General features: G+C 56.6%; 1 long non-coding RNA gene across 1 annotated transcript; it reads left to right on the forward strand.

Annotated features, from left to right (window-relative positions):
• The first annotated feature begins 6,694 nt into the window (after positions 1-6,694).
• LOC123587751 lies at positions 6,695-15,752 on the forward strand. The gene is made up of 3 exons (XR_006707500.1): positions 6,695-8,270; positions 14,340-14,450; positions 15,646-15,752. It is a non-coding gene; the product is annotated as an uncharacterized LOC123587751 (long non-coding RNA).
• Positions 15,753-19,194: the final 3,442 nt, after the last annotated feature.

Here is a 19,194-nt window from a genome sequence, read left to right on the forward strand (position 1 = left end):
GATTCCGGATTCTTTTCTTTGGCTAGAAACCGTGATGCCACGTAAATTGGTGAGTAAGTCTACCCGAATCCATAATACCAAAGTATCACTTCTTGATTTAGGAGGCTCGGGGGGTGAGAGAGTTGTTACAGTGAAAGACAAGGCGTCCTCCAAAAACTGCTGTGGCTTTTCGAGTTACACTCAGTAACTCAACGGTCGTTTTGAGCTCCATCCGAATAAAGAGGCAGACGGGGCCTCTGTGCACAGTAAAAATAACCTAAGACCAAGTCTAGCTTGGTCAGAGCCAAGGAGAGACCAGAGTGACCGTGAGGCGTGCAGGGGAGTGAACAGGCCCCTCCCCAGCCCCCGCCAAAGCGCGAGCTCTTTCTGGGTGCCTCGGAGAGAGCGAGGGAGGGATCACAGCAGCGGGGGCCCACGGGGCCCTCGCAAGCGCCCCAGGGTGAGCACACCAGAGAGTGGGACAGACAGATACATTTCTGTTCATCCCGCAAGGAGGACACGAGTCTGGGCGGGTATTCTGACTGTGGTTTTCAGCAGAAAGTAAAGACGAGGGGTGTCGAGTGGGAGCGAAGGAAAGACTCCAGCCCCTGGCGTGATGCCCTGGGGGCTTCGGGAAGGGCACAGACTGGGCACCAGACTCCGGCAGGGGGCATGGTTTGGGGGAGGCGAGGCCCTGCAGTGCTGAGATGCCAAGGGAGAGGGAGAAGGGCTCTCTGTCATCCCTTCAATCCACAGTTATTAATTGAACACCTACTATATGCCTGGCGTTGGGGATACAGCCACGGAGAAGTCAAACTAGGCCCCATTCTTAAGGCGTTTCCAATCTGGGAGAGGGGAGAAAATAATTAAATAAGAGAATTTCAGAGAGTTATTACACTATACAAATAAAATGGGGTGATGGGATAGAGAATAATCAGGCCTGCTTTAGACGGGGGTGGGGGGCGAGGAGAGTCAAGGAGGCTCCCTCAGCTGGCTTTTGAGTGGTGGCAAGAGGCTAGCTCTGAGAAGAGCCTGAGGGTCCTGGCAGAGGGCACTGAACGTGCAAAGGCCCTGAGGCTGCCACAGACTCACGGTCTGCTTTATACGGGGGAGAATGTAGACAGGGGCATGGACAACAGAGTGGGGGAAATAGACCAAGGAGGATGAGCAGGGACACGGAAGGGAAAATGGGTGACACCGCTCGTGCAGGGCTGGAGGAGGGACAGGACGGGGAGGCCGCCGGGCCGTGCACCCACGGGGGGAGGAGGGACCTGGAGGAGGGCAAAGCAGGCCTCGTTGCCTTTGCTCCCGGGGGCTTCCTCCTCGTCTCTACGTGCCTGGGCCTGGCGTCTTTGCTCGCTCTGCGTGTGCTTAGTTCTTCCTTCCCCGACTGGATTATAAGCTTCTCAAGGGCAGAGCGCGTGCCTTACGCCCTTTCTTCGTTCTGCACAGCAGTTTGCACGGGGCTCTGAACACGGCGGGCTCACTGACCATCACTTGAGCGAAGGGACGGATAGATGGGCGGGTGGATGGGTGGGAGGTACATTCTCAGACCGGCTCGTGCCTCTCTGCCATCGGCCACGTGAGGCCCGGAAGTGAGCGTGCACGCCCGCTTGACTGGAAAACGTTCCTGACAGCCGGGCTTTTCTAAAGCAAGGGGCAACGGGTTTGCAAACTGCCTCTGGGAGGTTTGGTAAGAGGCAAGGCTTGTCTGCTCTGTAGGGCAGCACACGGGTGCCCCAGGTAGACACAGGGACCCAGAGGTGAACAGGGACGGGGAGGTGATGTCACACAGAGGAGGGCAAAGTGTAGGACGTGTGGCGAGCCAGGCAGCGCCCACTGGGTCTTCTAGGGGACCCTGCGGGACCGAGCTGCTTCCCAGGCTTCTGGGCACTTAAGTGTGGCCGCGTGATTGAGCCCCGACCCCCGGCGGGCGGGTGGAGTGGGCGTGCGCTCCTCCTAAGCCTGGCCCACAGAAGCTTCTCCTGAATCCCTTCTGCATCCCCAGCTGAAGGGAGAGGACTGCGTAGACGTAAAGGAGGGTGGAGAAGGACCCTCTGGGGGACGACTCACCAGCCACTGAGGCTGGGGGCTGCCCGGCGGCAGCCGCTCGAGCCACCTACCCCTCCCAATACGGAAGAGAAGGGGCAGGTGGAAGTAGGGCCTCTTCCTTCATACAGAAGATTCTAGAAGGACGCCTCAACCCCGTGGAGTCTAGGCGCCAACTTGTGGGGCCCGGGACAGGGACGTGACCCCAGCCTGGTGGACACACGTGGGGAAGGAAGGGCAGAGGAGGGAAAGAGACCAGAGCCAGGGCACCCGGAGTGAAGCCACTTGATGTGGGGTTAAAAATGCCACATTTTTTATTTATTTTATTTATTCGTTTATTTTTTAATGTTTATTTTTTTGAGAGAGAAAGAGAGAGCGTGAGCAGGGGAGGGGCAGAGAAAGAGAGGGAGGCAGAGGATCCAAATAGGGCTCTGCGCTGACAGCAGAGAGCCCGATGCGGGGCTCGAACTCATGAACGGCGAGATCATGATTTGAGCCAAAGTCGGATGCTTAACCAGCTGAGCCACCCAGGCGCCCCCAAAATTCCACATCTTTAAAAAGTTTACTTATTTATTTTGAGAGACAGAGAAGGAAAAAATGTGAGCAGGGAAGGGGCAGAGAGAGCGGGAGAGAGAATCCCAAGCAGGCTCTGAGCTGTCAGCACGGAGCCCGACGTGGGGCTCGAACTCACAAACTGTGAGATCGTGACCTGAGTCAAAATTGAGAGTTGGACGTTTAACCAACTGAGCCACCCAGGCGCCCCCTCCACATCTTAAAAATGAAAGGACAAAAAAAGGAGAGAGAGAGAGAGGTTTGATTGGAACTTCATCTTGAAAAATAAAGTGGTAAAATATATATATATATATATATATTTTTTTTTTTTTTTAAAAAAAGCTACTTTCTTCCTTTCTTCTTAATTTCACCAAGTGTGGTAACTCCGCTTTAACTCTTGGAACAAATGACAAGGAATGAGTTTTTTCTTTTACTTTCCATATTTTCTCCCCACTAAATTTTCTATGGGGATGATTGACAGCCTTCCCTTCAATTTGACTTGTTTGCAGTTCTGTGATTCAGAGATGATTTTTTTTTTTTTTTTTGGTAAAAAGTTCAAGGGCTTCCTCACTGTTTCCATGGGCTTCTCTTAATCCTTTTTTTTTTAAACAATTTTAAATTTTTATTTTTGAGAGACAGAGAGAGACAGCAACGAGCAGCGGAGGGGCAGAGAGAGGGAGACACAGAATCCGAAGCAGGTCCAGGCTCCCAGCTGTCAGCACAGAGCCCGACGCGGGGCTCGAACTCACGAACCGCGAGATCGTGACCTGAGCCAAAGTTGGACGCATAACAGACGGAGCCACCCAGGTGCCCCTTCTCTTAATCTTTTTAAATTCAAGTCATTGTCTTATAGGCTAGATTTAGTGTTGCTGGCTGAAGTTGAGACCAGCCAAGGTCCCTTGAGTGACCGCCAGAGACGAGATGCTATGTCGCCACCTTCACACAACAGATGGGCTCGGAAATGTATCTCTTTGTTCCTTCCGGGGCACGCCGACCAAGCCCTCTGCAACTGCCTCGTCCCACCAGAGCGACTATGAAGAAGGGGCACCTTGTGAGGGGGAGGCCTTCCGTGGAGCCCAAGTGGCCACCCTGCCTTTGGAGGCAATTGCCGACACGAGCCGAGGTTGGTGTAGCGGACCCTGGTTCTTCTGGGAGGTTCCCAGGCTGCTGTTTACCCTGATTCCTGGCCACGCACCCGTATTTCCTACCACTGTTTTTCTAGCCTGCTTAGCTCTTCAGGGGGAAAATATCACAGCGGGTAGGAAGTTTTTGCTCAAAAGCCAAACAAAGAGAAGAAAAACAAAGGGAAAGAAGGTTAAAAATAAAAAAAGCCTTTTAGGGGCGCCTGGGTGGCGCAGTCGGTTAGGCGTCCGACTTCAGCCAGGTCACGATCTCGCGGTCCGTGAGTTCGAGCCCCGCGTCGGGCTCTGGGCTGATGGCTCAGAGCCTGGAGCCTGTTTCCGATTCTGTGTCTCCCTCTCTCTCAGCCCCTCCCCCGTTCATGCTTGTCTCTCTCTGTCCCAAAAATAAATAAACGTTGAAAAAAAAAAAAAAAAAAAAATTAAAAAAAAAAAAAAAAAAAAAAAAAAAGCCTTTTAAGCAAATAATTTCCTGGGGCTCCTTAATGTGCAAGAAACCTGATAGCTACAAAAATAATCCAAGCTAAAGAAAATGCCCCGGTTCCAGATTTGCTTTCTGCCCCCTTCGCTGGCGTTTGCCCACGGCAGGGGCTCCTGGCACCTGCCAGTGACGAGGGCCGGGTGAAGACTGAGTAGAGGCCAGCTGGTCAGAATGCTGGACATCTGGAAGCTTCTTAGAATCTCTCCTCTTGCCTGGGCTCCGGAAGCGGATTTTCTGCTGTCGTTTTTGGTGCCTTGGCTTCTAATCAAAGAGGAAGTGGAGGGTGAGGGAGTGTTTGACTTGGAACCACCAGCTGGATTTTTCTCACCGTTTAGGGCTTTGCTCAGATGTCACCTCCTCAGGATGACCATCCTTCCCTCCCCAGCCTCTGCTTCACAGAATGTACTGCCGCCTACAATTTGGGGTTCAGCTTTGATGTGTCTCCCACAGTAGCAGGCAACGCCACAGAGGAATGAACTTGACTTATCTTATCACCAAGCCATCCCCAGCATCTGGAAGAGTGTTGGACACACAGTAGGTACCCAGTAAATGTTGAATTAAATGGAATCCTTAACTTAAAGATATTTAAAAAGAAATGATGGAAAACGTTGCATTCCAGAAGGATTGGACCCTACCTCCTGGGAATTTCTTTCCAAAAAAAGGTTATATATATATATATCAAACTCATATATATATATGTGTGTGTGTGTGTGTGTGTGTGTGTGTGTGTGTATGTGTGTATACACACACACACATCCATATACTTTTTTTCTATCAGTAATTCAATGAAAACAACTCTTTGCAAAGCACGGCATGAAATAGCCAGGGTCATTGTGAAGAATACAATGAGGTAATCGTGTAGATTGCTTAACAAAATGTCTGGTACGTCGCGAGTGCTTAACCCGGGTTGGCACTTATTAATAACTACTCACACTGAGCCCATGGCCAACGAAGTCCTGTCCTTTCTGCACATGCTGTCACAGCTCCCCTTTCTGGGCCTTCTGGTTTTTTGAAATGTGGTTTGGTCTCTCCTATGATTCATCTTGTTGCTCTCGGCCAAAAATAGCTCACCATTCATCAGCCTATTTTTCCCAGCTTTGGATCCGCGTGTAATGGAATCAGCACACCTTTGAAGGCCTTGTGGGAAATCACTGACAAAAGTGCTGAGCTGAATGGAACAAAGGCAGAGTGCCGTGGCATACCGCTGGCAACCTTTCTGCGGGTTGGCATCAGCCATATCAAATCAGACCTCCCAGGCTCATCAGTCTGATGGTTACGGAACAAATCATGCTCTCACCGAGCTCACTGTTCCCCATCTTGCCTAGGAGAAATGACTTTGCAATACCTTGCTGAAATGCAGGTGCGCTTATAGCCACAGAATTCCTCGGATGTATCACTCGAGCGACCCAGAGTAACCTAGCAAATAACTCAAACACCTTTGTCAGATAGGACTTGTCCTAAGTGAACCCATGTTCGCTTCCAGAGCTCACTCATTTATTTTATAAGTTCAGAAACGGTGCTGTTAGTTCCGGTATCCGTCAGTTTAAGCTAAGCTCTGCTTCAGGACCATCTGCCTGCAGATTTCGGTGGCTTACAACGAGCTTTATTGATCACACTACATGTCCGTCAGAGGCTGCAGTCTTCATTCTGAGCAACCAGGCTTGTGCTGCACAGGAAAGAAAAGTGGAGGACTTTGCAGTGGTTTTCACCCAGGGGCAAACTCTGTTTCCTGTGCTTATACTCTATTGGCTGAAATAAGTCACGTGGCCAAGCTGCGGTCAAAGGCATAAGGGGTATAGGGTGAGGCGCCATAGGGATGGGCAGGGCTATCTCGAACAATAATACCATCCGTGACTCTGTCAAGAGCGGAACCCACCTCCTGCCTCCGTAGAAAATCGGGTTTTCCCCACTACTTTACTTTTCTGGAATTATCAAACGCACAACAGTTGGGTCATGTGATACATCAACATTCTGAGAACCCCACAGCATGATGTGGATATTTATGTGAGACTCTGGCCTGCTGGGACATTCACGGCAGATGAATCGTGTTCCATTTTTCCACCCAGTGGCTAGACCGGAGACCTCAGACTCCCCCCTTGGCTGCCTCCCTCAACTGACCCCCAGATCCCGTAGACTTTCTCTGAAACATCTCAAAGTTTTATCCCATTGTCCCCAGCACCGTGGCAATGCCTGAGCTTAAAATCAAATCACCCCTTCTCTGGACTCATGAAATCACTTCTTAATGGACTTTGTCTCCCCTCCTGCTGACCCCAGCCCATCTTCCTCCAGCTGGTTGAGGGATCTTTTGAGATTTCAGGACAGCCTTAATTTTCCTCTTCTCCTCTTTAATTGATTAGTTAATTAATTAATTTATATTTGAGAGAGAGCGCTCACAAGCAGGGGAGAGGAGCAGAGGGGGAGAGAGAGAATCTGAAGCAGGCTCCATGCCCAGCGGAGAACTCGATCCCATGACCTGAGGATCATGACCTGAGCCCAAATCAAGAGTCTGACACTCAACCGACTGAGCCCCCCCAGGCTCCCAGGGCTGGGGAACCACTAAGACCTGCTCTCTGGTTCCCTTCCCCAAGAGATGGGAACTTGTTTGGTCCTCCTGGGCTGAAGACTGGGGAAGCCCCAGCACCCCATTCCCTTTGGCTGAAGAGGGACACGCTCTTGGCCAGCCGACAGCGACGTTCCCAAAGGGCAGAACCCCGGGATGACTCAGGGCAGGCAAGCTCGGGCTCGGGACCCACGCCGGTTTTTCTAGAACCTTCTCAGCCCCTGTGCCTGCTCCAGCTGCCGCCGCAGTGATCAGCACTGCAGGGGCCTCGCCCAGCGGCGCGCGGGTGCAGGGGGCCCATGCAGGAAACCTTCTGGCCCTCGTGCATGTGAACCCCAGGACTGTGGGTGAGTTAGCATCACGGGACCACCAGTGGGGTCAGCTGTTGATGGAAATGCTTGCCCGTCCCATGTTCCTGGGGGACCGTTCTGAGGTTGCATTTCATGACTTGTCAGAAGGACCTGTAGGATGGCCCGTCAGTTCATAAGGACCCTCACTGGTGCCCCTTTGTCTCTGCTTCCGCTCCCCCTCCCCCACACTCCTGGTCTCCGAGACCACATTCCCAGACTCCCTGCACGCAAGACTCGATCTCAAGCTCTGCTTTAGGGCTGAACCCAGGCTGAGATAGTATGATCCCCAGTCTCTCCCCGCCTCTTACACACAAATGCATGCACACACACACACACACACTGTTGTGTTCCCACCGTCCTCCAGGACACAAACCAAACCCCATCGACACGGAAAGGATTTCCCACGTGACAGCCACGAAGACCCAAATGAAGCGGAACCAGGCCCCCAGGGACAGAGTCGGACGTACTATGGGCTGCTTGCGACCCTAACAGCATCTGAGGTGATGGGTGCGCAATCAGCTGGGACATGGAGTTTTCTGGAGCCGGGGAGGAGGGCTGAAGTCTGGCGGACGAGCCGTAGACGTGCGCCCTAAATTACGATATTTTCCTTCTCGCTGCAGAATGAATGCAGCCTCAGACAGATGCTGCCCGCAGCTGTTTGAGGCGGGGGGCCCCGTGGCAGGCCAGCGACTTTGAAACACGGATTGGAATGGAATCTGACAAAGGGGCCACTGTCTTTGAGGGAACTTGACATGAGCCCGGCAGAGCCCGAGTGGCGGGAGTTTGCACAGCGGCAGCCCGGAGCAAACATGTACTTTTAGCTGACCCGGGCCCGTGGCTTGGGCATTAAACCTGACACTTTCCAGATGCACGGCGCCCTCCCGTCAGCACCAGCCAGAGCACTGTGTCCCCAGGTACACACACGCGCGTGCACACACACACACACACACACTCACGACACAGTTCTGTAAATGCCGCATTGTGCCAGAGACCCCAGGCCTCTGCTGCGAGCTCCACACCCAGACCTGACGGCGTGTCCCCCATATGCCGAGCCGCAGGCCTAGGAGCTGGATTTCGAAATTGTTCAAGTTCAAAGTCGGCTCAACAGCAGCCTCCATTCTGACCACCACCATTCTTCACGCCTGGCTCCAGGTCGAGTGGTGAGGGGATGCTGAGCATGCCTTCTAGAAGGTTCTTTTTTTTTTTTTTTTTTTTTTAATTTTTTTTTTTTTCAACGTTTATTTATTTTTGGGACAGAGGGAGACAGAACATGAATGGGGGAGGGGCAGAGAGAGAGGGAGACACAGAATCGGAAACAGGCTCCAGGCTCTGAGCCATCAGCCTAGAGCCCGACGCGGGGCTCGAACTCACGGACCGCGAGATCGTGACCTGGCTGAAGTCGGACGCTCAACCGACTGCGCCACCCAGGCGCCCCTAGAAGGTTCTTTTCAACCCGTGACAGGGTGGACCCTGAGATCTCCAGTACCAGTGAAAGGGAGGTGTAGCAGGAGTTTGGGGGTGCAGGGTGGTATCCCCACATGGCCATTCTCTCCCAGTCCCCGTTTGGACTTGAGCAAAGCCCATGTGGCCCCCAGCGTGTGGGCAAGGGCAGGCCACACGTGACCCCGCCTGCCCTGGGAGCTCGGCATGGGGGGAGGGGCTCCAAAGCCCTGCTGTGGCACAGGCCTCGTGTGGAAATTACTCCGCTCAGCAGCCCTGACTGCTCGATGGGGGACATCAGTGCACGGGAGCTCCGTGGGCAGGGACACTCGGACGGACGCTCTCTTGGGCAGGGGGCAGCTTATCTTGGCTGGGTGACTGCCCCAGGCACGACCCCACCTTGGGGGCTCTGAGCTCACACGGGCAGGAGAAGCCAGACAGGGACCCCCAGTCCAGGAAGGTGTGGCCTCCCCGTTGGGCTAAGTCCAAGGGAGGTCACCTTCCTCACCCGGCTGGCTCGTGGGTCACGGAAGGTAAGACGGGCGGGGGAGGGGGACGAGTCGCAGGGAGCCCTTCCCGAGTCAACAGCGCTGACTCACAGGGTGTGTTTCCTGCCGGGACAAACCTGGGGACGTTGGCGACACTCGCCACTCAGGGGAGCTGGAAAGGAGGCCCGGAGACTCAGAGGTCCCGGCGCTCACACCGGGGCGACCCCAGGAAGCAGTGGGCACACTTTCGTTCCTTCATTTACTGAGACCTTGATTCACGTGCGTTCTTTAGTGGGTTCCGAGCGGAGGAGAAACCATTACTTATCTTCCTCGTTTGTACTGGGGAACAATTCTCTCGCGTGTGGTGCCTCCCATCTCGTGTGTCCGGCCCGACGCATTTTGCACGTGCAAACGCCTGTGTGACCAGAGTCAGGATGCACAGCAGGTCCGTCACCCAGAGGGCCAGTCAGGGACCCCAGAGAGGACCACCCGTGCTTTTAGCATCACCGATGACTTTTGTCTCAAGACAAATTAAGGTGGATCTTTTTTGCCTAAAGACGGAACTTAGTACAATGTAAATGGCATCCTCGAGAACATGTGGTTTTTTAGCTTTTTTCTTTTTCTTATTAAAAAAAATGTTTTTAATGTTTATTTATTTTTGAGAGACAGAGAGAGACAGAGCACAAGTGAGGGAGGGGCGGAGAGAAAGGGAGACACAGAATCGGAAGCAGGCTCCAGGCTCCCAGCTGTCAGCACAGAGCCCAACATGGGGCTCGAACTCACGGACCGCGAGATCGTGACCCGAGCCGAAGTTGGACGCTTAACCAACTGAGCCACCCGGGCGCCCCTGTAATAGCCTCTTTCTCTCAGAATAATATTCTTGAGATTTCCCCGTACTGTTGGGGGTATTCATGGTTTGTTCCTTCTGCTTCCCGTAGAATAATATTCTCTCGTAGGAATTGTCAACCATCATTTGTGAATTTGCTCGTCCGTTTGCCAGGGACCGAATGTTTGTGTCCCCTCAGAATTCATAGGTTGAAATCCTACCCCCTAACGTGATGATGGCGTGAGGAGGTGGGGGCCTTCGGAAGACGATTAGGTCTCGAGGGGGGACCCCCTCGTGGTGGAAAAGCTCCCTCACCCCTCTGCCGCACAAGAAGAGCAAAGATGGCCATTTATGGGCCACTGGCTCCTCCAGGCAGTATTGGGACAGCAGAGCTCAAGAGTGGGGGTCAGTTGTTGATTCCTTCCCGCTGGGTTCCCCAGGGCCCCCAGAGTTTGGTGAGAGCATCTGACGGCCCCTTGCATTCACCCCCAGCAGGGCCGGGTGGTCCCGAGTCAGGATGAGACATGGGTCCCCCACAGCATGGGGACAAACGACCTAGTCCACACGGGGAGCTGGGACGCCTTGGCCAAAGTCGGGAATCGCCCCCCCCCCCACAATACCCCAGGAGCTTCCTGGATCTCAAACCTGACCGAATTACGGAACAGGGAGGGGAAACCACCAAGTGCCCAAGAACGTGCCGTTCTGAACGAATTGACCCTAAATCGGCTGAGATGACATCTGCCCAGAGGCAGATGGGGGCGGGGCTGGATTGTCGAACTTGAGCTACAGAAAAATAAATTTATTCCGGGAGGCAGGGTGCAAACTGTACGTTCTCACCTGCTTCGGCTAACGTAGGACTCACTGAACGCCGACGTGCTGAGCAGATCGGGAGCTCAGCGGCGACTGGGGGCGGGCGGCCGTGTTTGACGGTGCAGATGGCCCGGTTTCTTTGCCCCTGCCCCAGATCCAAGGCCTCTGCTTTGGACTGCCCTGGGGTCGCCCACATGCCTGGCTTTGGCCGGTGGAAAGGCGGCCGGTGTGACAGCTCAGGGGGACGCCTGGGCTAGGCCTCAAGGGGCCTGTAGGCGTCTGCCCGCTGGCCTGGGTCCCTGCCATCACCGTGAAAACATGCCCCGCTGGCCCCCGCCACCCCCACCGCGGTCAGCCCAGACCGGCCGACGGCCAGCTGTCCTCTAGACAAATACACAAGCTGAGCCACGATCGGCCGAGCCCCTCAAAGACGCGTCGTAGCTGGTGGCTACGTGGCATTATCGTGGCAACAGACAGCTGATGCAGTGGTGTTGGGAATGCTTCCTGTAGGATGGGGCTCCCCCGACGTCAGTTTGGAGCGTGACTTGGCCCAAGAAATTCACGAGCAGATGTTCCGAACGTTGAAATGGTTCGCCCCGATGCAACTTTGGTGTTCCTCTTACTCCAAGCCCATGGTGCGGACTCAAAAAATCTTCACTCAACAGTCCTCCCCGCCTGCCAAAGTAAACAGAAGACCACCGTTGCGTTCCCAGAAGCACAAGTCATGCTGCGATTTTCGGAGCCAAGCTTCCTGCTTACTCAACGCTCCCGGCGGGGCCACCACTGGTGTCCCCAGAGCGAGACCGCAGGCGCCAGGGGCTCGCCAGCCCCGAGGACCCACCGGCGGATGAGCCCGCACGGCCGTGAGGTCCGGTACAGCCCCCGCTTCCCACCGTCTGCGCCCTCCGTGGCATTAGCAGGGGGAAGCAAGGTTGACAAGAGACAGGCCCATCGAGACGACGTCACGTCTCCCCATCCAGCCTCCCCTCTGAGCCAGATCTCGGAGGATCTGAAACGTTATAGTCATAACGTTTGTGCACTCACGCTCACCGCGGGGCAGGCACCATTGTCAGCCGTGAGCTGCTCTGTGGGGTCGGGGCTGGTAGCTCCCCACTCACGGTGGGGGGCGGGGGTGTGAAATTAAACGCATCGAGGGTCCTTCCATTAGTTAACGGCAGAGCCAGCATGCACACGGAGTTGTTCTGGAGGCATGTGTCTATACCACCCATCTTCCCCAAACACCGCCCCCAGCTCGGTCTCCGGAGCCTCTGGGAGCTGAATCTGGACCCTCACATTCCGGATGCACTCGATGATGGGCTTGCTCGTTTCCGAGCCATCCTCGTCTCAGCGGCTCAGGCTGCTGTAACAGAATACGGTCCCTCGGGCGGCTCAGATGACCAGCACTTACTTGCCCCCGTGCGGAGGCTGCATGCCTGAGGTCAGGGCGGTCTGGGGGTGCCCGTGGGGTCGGGTCTGTCTCATGTGTCTTCTTACAAGGGCATGAATCTCAACACAATGGGTCCACCCTCGTGACCCAATCACCTCCCAAGGGCCCCACCTCCTGGTGCCATCCTACTGGGGGCTGGGGTTTCTGCCTGTGAATTCTGGGGAGACATAGGCATTCAGCCCATAGCAGTCATGGTGGAAAGGGATGTCTGGAGCCTTCATGAGAATCATCCGGGAGGTTCTTTATTTAGTTGAGGGGGAGTTAACCGTTTCATTGCCACCAGGGGAGGAGGTGAATGTCCTTAGGAGTCACGGCGGCATTCCTGGGCCACCCCCTCCCCTCCCCCCCACCCCGTCAGCCTAGGACCGTGCAGGGAGGATTCCGGGCTGGGAAGGCAGAAGTTTGAGTCCTGGAGCTCTGTCCGCTCTCTTCCATGGTGAGCCCCGGTGTGGGCTGGGTCCCTGTCCTCCCCACAGGAGACCTTGTCCCCAAGGCCCTGGGGAACCACTATCCCAGCTCCCGGCTCCTCTGGGCCTTCTTTCCATCTGCCCAGGTGAACTTGCAGGGCTTCCGGAAAAGAGGACCATTCTGCCCCCGGCCAACAGCCCCAGCACACGTGCCTCCCATCTGGCCACCCCCAGAGCTCCGAACCCCCCGTTTGTGGGAAAAGAGAGATCTTTGGAGCCCTGAAAAGACACTCTCTGAGCCCTGCCTGAGGACAGGAACCCCCCAGCGGGTGGGCTTGGTGTCTTCTGGGAAAGGTGGCTCTCAGACGCAGAGAATCCAGGCTGGCTGGCCCCACTCGCCCTCGGCCATGGCAAAGACTCTGACCGGGGGTGCACCCGTGACCGTGAGCTTTTGCGGCTGGGGCATCCTGCGAACGCACTCCAGTTAAACACTGAAGTCCTTTGAAATGAACTTTTGTGAGTTAATAACCCAACCACGCCGTGTGCAAATTCACATTCACACACACACACACACACACACACACACGCACACACGGGGCAAATAATTGGCAGACAAGGGCCCTGTGATGGGTTGCGTTGTGTCCCCGTCCCCCCCAAACGATATGCGCAACCCCTGACCCCAGGGGCCTGTGAACGTGACCTTATGTGGAAACTGTCTTCGCAGATTCGATCAGGTTAAGATGGGGTCCTGCTGGAGTTGGGCGGGCCTAACCCTGATGGTGAGTGTCCTTACCAGACACAGACACACGGGGTGGAGGCCATGTGAAGACACGGGCAGAGACGGGACAGATGTGTCCACGAGCCAAGGACGGCTGGCCACTGCCAGCGGCTGGGAGACAGAGCCGGGGCGGTCTCTTCCTAGCGCCTTGCCGACGCCTTGATTTCGGACTTCAGCCTTCCTGTTGTTTTAAGCCGCCTTGTTATGGTAGCTTGATACGCTGGCCTTGGGAAGCGAATGCAGGGCATCAGGCAGGGCCAGGAGAAAGAAAGCTTTTATTTCGTGACTGTCCTATTTGCTCACACATCTATCTGTGGCCAGGGGCCCGGACTTGCTCAAGGTCGGCATCAAAGTCGTTACGAGGCCCCCCTGCAAGAGCTGACCCCACCCTCGTCACTGCTCTGATGGAGTCTACATCTCCCCCCCCTTTGCCCAAGCTGCCCCAGCCACCCGGCCTTCTTAGCGATTCTCAACACACCGAACACATTCCTGCCTCAGGGCCTTTGCACCGCTCTTCTCTCTTCCTGAAACACTTCCCCAAAGCTCCTCCCCCACGCCTTGTTCCCTCACCTCTTCCCCCAACACCCATCTGGCCGATCAGTGCTGGTTCTTTAAGGTTCGGCCCAGAGATTGCCTCCCACCCCCAGTGTCACCTCTGATGTTCCTACACCTGCCTCCCTGACCTCCTCGGTGAGGCCTCCCACCCACCCTGCCCCCGACCTTGCTTGCGGGGCTTAGAACGCACTAGCCTAATTGTCTCTTGGAGACTCCGTTTTCCCCACACGGCTACAAGTTCTGCGCAGCCACGCGGTGGCTCGTTTCTGGAGGCTGAGAACAGGCGCTCCGGAAAGTTTCCCCCCACCTCCCCCGAGAGCCCCGCCGGTCACCCGGATGCACTACGGGGCCGCGCTTGAGAGAAGCTGGTGGCCCTGGGAGGGAAGGCAGCCAAGAGGCCTGGGGCCAGGCCCGAGGGGCAGGTCCCTGCACCCCCAGATCCGCTAAAAGGCCCGACACGTGGCTTTGTCCCCACCAGGCCACAAGAGGGACACCCATGCCGGGCACGTCTCATCTTGGAGCCTCCGTGTATCAGCCCGAGAGGACGGCCGTGTGAGTTTCCTCGGACTGCTGTAACCAGTTAGCGCAAGTGAGGTGGCTTCTTTTTCTTTCTTTTTTTTTTTTTTAATTTTTTTTTTTTTTCAACGTTTATTTTTATTTTTGGGACAGAGAGAGACAGAGCATGAACGGGGGAGGGGCAGAGAGAGAGGGAGACACAGAATCGGAAACAGGCTCCAGGCTCTGAGCCATCAGCCCAGAGCCCGACGCGGGGCTCGAACTCACGGACCGTGAGATCGTGACCTGGCTGAAGTCGGACGCTTAACTGACTGCGCCACCCAGGCGCCCCTTCTTTTTAAGTTTTATGTATTTATTTTGAGAGAGACCGAGGCAGCGTGAGTGGGGGAGGGGCGGAGAGCGAGAGGGAGAGAGAGGATCCTAGGCAGGCTCCGCACCGTCAGCGCAGAGCCCGACGTGGGGCTTGAACTCGTGGACCGCGAGATCCTGCCCCAGGCCCCCGGCACCCCCTCTCCTGCCACGCCTGACAGTCGAGTCCCCGGGCCCCCTGGGGCGCCTGGGTGGCTCAGTCAGGTAAGCGTCCGACTCTTGGTGTTGGCCCAGGTCACGGTCTCACGGTTGTGGGTTCGAGCCCCTCATGTTGCTGCCAGCACAGAGCCCGTTCGTGCGCTCTCTCTCTTAAAATAAATGAATAAACGTCAAAAAATAAAATAGAATCCTACACTCAAATGCAAAAACAAACAGCGACAACAAAATCCCGGGGCTCCTGCCGTGCGGCTGTCCACGGCAGGGCTGTCCCCTTCGTGTGTGTGCTTGTGCGTCTGTGTGTGTGGGGGGGGGGGGGGGGGTGGGGCTCCCTGCGTCTTCTTCGGTCTGAAAGGACCCGGATGTTTGGCACGCAGATAGAGTAACACGGTGTTTGCAAAGTGGCCTGGCTTGGAACCCCGTATCACTGGCTTACTGTCTGTGTGTTCTTGGGAACGTTAACTTTTCTGTGACTCAGTCTCCTCACCTGTAAAACGGACGTTACTAGGGCCTGCCTCCTTGGGCTCTTGTGGGGATTAATTGGCTTTTAATACGTGTCAGGCCCTATAACGGTGCCTGCCATTCTGGGGACACGGGGTACGACACATGCTTGCTTCTCTCCGTCCCCTGGTTGCTGAGTGTCACTCGGGAGTATCTTGTGCACCCCCCCCCCCCACATCATTCAAATCCTCAGGGAACATTTATAACGAGGACAGCTTATGCACCTGGTGTTGAATTTCCAGGGCCATGACTGAAGCATCGGAATGATCTGGAACCCAGCCCATCACACAGGGATGAGAGCACACCCTTCTCTGCGTCTATACTGCTGGAAAACCATGTGAAGCATGTGCTCAGGGGGTCAGAACCATCAACGAGACCCCCGGCCCCTTGGAAGCACAGGCCCCTGGTCGCCGGCGAGACGAAATGCTCCCCCCCCCCCCCCCCCCCCCCCCCCGCCTCCTGCACCGAAGTTCCACAGGCTCGTCTTTCTTAAAATAAAACCTATGTTGTTCTCAAGCAAGCTGGGACAAGGAGGCTGTCACCGCCGAATCGGGGCAGGGGGCTTGCCGCTCTGGGCCACCCCGATTCAGCAAGTTCAGCCCCTGTGAGCAGAACGCGAGCCCCTCGCCCGGCCTGTGGACCAGAGACCCTCTGGGAGGCCGGAGCCGCACCCAGGCCTGCTTCCGCTTTCCGCCCCACCTGACCCCACGCCTGTGCCCGCATGAGGTGGGGCTGGGGGCTTGGCCCTGGCACCGCCCGCCACCCCCTCCCTCGGGCTCCCTGCACAAAGGCCCCTTTGCTTCTCCTCCACGGCCTGGCTTTCCGCGGTGGAGAACGAAATCCAAGGTGGAGGTTCTTTCTTTCCCCTCCTTGGCGGCCGAAATGTTTACCCTTGGGGTGGAGGGAGGGGTTCGGCTTCCTTTCAGTGCCTGCAGACATTCCCCGGAGGAAATGAAGGGGGGGAGGACCAGAACCTTCCACCGCAGGGCCACAGGGCCAATGCCAAGTGGAAAGAGCGCTCCGGGCGCAGCATGGCTCCTGATTTGCATCACGAGGGTCCCGGGGGACTGTGTAGACTGACTCAGGGACCAGAGAGGGGCAGGGGCTAGGACAGGCTACGGCAGCCCGAGAGCCAGCTTCACAGTCCAGCATCTCCATGCCTCAGGGCTGGCTCTGAGCCTCTGTTTCCTCATCTACAAAATGGGCACGGTGACAGCACCTGCCGCTGGGGTGGCCTGGAGTTAAACGTGTTGATGGCAGGGCACCTGGCGGTCTCTGGGGTCTGTCTCTTGCTTCAACCGGGTTTGGACGGAACAGACCCAGGGACCCCCCCCGCCCCCAGCAGCCTCCGACCCCCCTCCAACCTTCCGAGCCATCTTCTTGGCCACCCCGGGACCCTGGGCCGTTGTGGGGATGAAGGGACTTTAATACCAACCACACCCTATTCCGAGCCGACCCCTTTACTGTCCATCAACCGTGAGCTCCCAGGCTCGTCAGAATGAGTCCCCCGAGGGGGAGGCCGCCGCCCCCCAAGTCCACGTGACCTGCTCCCCACCTCGGGCCTCAGTTTCCAGCGGGAGGACGCGGCTCTGCAGGGCCGGCCCACTTCTTCCCCGAGCGGCCTGGGTAGAAACAGGAGGCCACCGAGCGTCCCCTGAAGGCGCAACACCCGAGCGGAGGCAGCAGCGGCCTCCTCCAGGACGCGCAGAAGCAACGCGGGACGCATGGGGTCCAACCCTGGGCCCCACGGACAGCGCCCTGGTTCTGGGCAAGAACCTGAACCGGCCCCTCTGGGTCTGTACGTCCCGGCCGTGCCCCCGGAGACGCCCTTCCCGGGTGGGCGGGTGACACTCGTCGGGAAGACGGTGACCCCCGACTCGCTCGGCAGCCTGGCCCCCAGGCTGGGCTGGACGAGGAAGTCTCCTTCGCGAGGCTCACCCTCTAGCAGGACGAGGAGCGTCCGGAGATGGGCAGGCTTTGCGGGGTCCCTCTGGCGTCCCCGCTGGCCAGAGCTCGTGCCCCAGGGTCTCCCTGCGGTCACTAGGGAGCTGTGTCACCAGCCGGGGCCCTCGCCACACCGTGGGCCAAATGGAAGCGATAAAGCTTTAGGCAGAGATAAATAAATAAATAAATAAATAAGTCAACGTGTTGATGGCAGGAAGTGCTCAGCAGGGGTTCAATGGAGCGTCACCATCGATGTCCTTGTCACCTTCGTGTGACAAACGGTCTTCTTTCACGTGTTTCTGCAGTTTTTACATGTTCTCCACTGAATCCTTATCAGGCTTATATTGGGGATAAAAGGGACATCAGAAAGAGGGAGGGACGAGGGAGAGAGGATGAAGGGAGGCGGGAAGGCAGGTGGCTGTCGGTCACAACTGCGGGCCCGTCCACCGCCACGGACCTTCCCAGCCTCTGGCGCCCCGTCCCCAGGCCCGGGCGATGGCCTTTTCCAAAGAGCAGGCGCGAGGGCAACCCCAGCAAAGGCATTTATGTCCCTTCTGGAAACGAGCGTCACCACCTGAAGTTCACATGTCCTCAGAATGTTCCAGAAGGCTCTTGAAGTTGGGTGGGGTGGCTCGGCCACACCTCGGTTTCTGGTAGAGAAAGAGGCTGAAATCTGGAGACAGGGCAGCAAGGGGGTGAAGCTGCTTGGGGTGGGGGTGGGGGTGCGGTTTCCTCACAGACTTTCAAACACAAGGGCCCCGTGGAAGGAGGCCGCCCCTCAGTCGATCACGTTCTAGGCTCACCAGCGAACTCTGGGGACGGAGCCCCTCCAGCCTGGGCCGGCCCTGCAGGGGCAGGAGGGGCAGGGTCTCCTTTGGGGCCCGGCGAGCATGGCCGCCGTCTGGGCTCTGAGGAGGGGCCCCGCCTCTCTGCCGACACCCCATCTGTAGGTGGGGGGGACCGAGGGTCACTGGGACAGCCCTTCCCTTCGCTCCTGCAGGCAGCCCGGAAGGGACTCAGCACGGCTTCCGGCACATTCCACACGCCGTTCCCATTTTTCCTGATTTCTAACAGAGAAGCATTGTCAGGACGTCACTGGCACCACCCAGAATTCCTCAGCTTGCGGGAGTCCTCGGTGCTCAGGGGCTGATCTGGTGGACGCCCCCGTTCTTGTCGGAGCAGAACCACCCATCAGGGTCATTACAGGGCCCCGCGGGATCCGGACGCAGCCCCACAGCATGTAGGGCTCTGGCTTGCTCAGGCCGGCTTGCTCTCTTTCTCTCTCTCTCAGGATTTCTGCCAAGGGCTACTCTTGACCGGGGAGAGTCACGGGAGCACCGATCAGTGGCTTTGGGAATCTGAGCCCCCCCATCTGCATCGATGACACACGCACCCCCCCGAAAAAACACAGAGTGAAGGCATGGAGCCCACAGGCAGGTGCGGCCAGAGAGGACAGGCTCTGTGATGCCCTCGCTTCCATTCAGACTGCTGCCCACCCCCCCAGGGATTTCGGGGAGCGGGGAGGTGGCCACATGTATTGGGGGAGGCCCCGGAATCACGGAGGAGGCCTGTTAGACGTTTCCAGAATGCTTGGCCTGGTGCTGGTGGAGAGGGAGGAAGGTGCAACGTCCGGGCACCAAAAAGATACCCCTTATCCAGGGCCGCACACCTGAGTCGTACTGTGGGCTCCTTCAGCAGATGACATCAAGTCCCCGGAACCCGTGAATGCGACCATATTCGTCAAAAGGGTCTACGCAGACGTGATGAAGCTCTTGAGACAAGGAGATAACCCTGGCCTCTCCCGGCGGACCCTGGATAACAGCAGGAGCATCCTGGTGAGAAAGGAG

Source organism: Leopardus geoffroyi, chromosome D3 (genome assembly GCF_018350155.1).
Source record: "Leopardus geoffroyi isolate Oge1 chromosome D3, O.geoffroyi_Oge1_pat1.0, whole genome shotgun sequence".
NCBI classification, from domain to species: Eukaryota; Metazoa; Chordata; class Mammalia; order Carnivora; family Felidae; genus Leopardus; species Leopardus geoffroyi.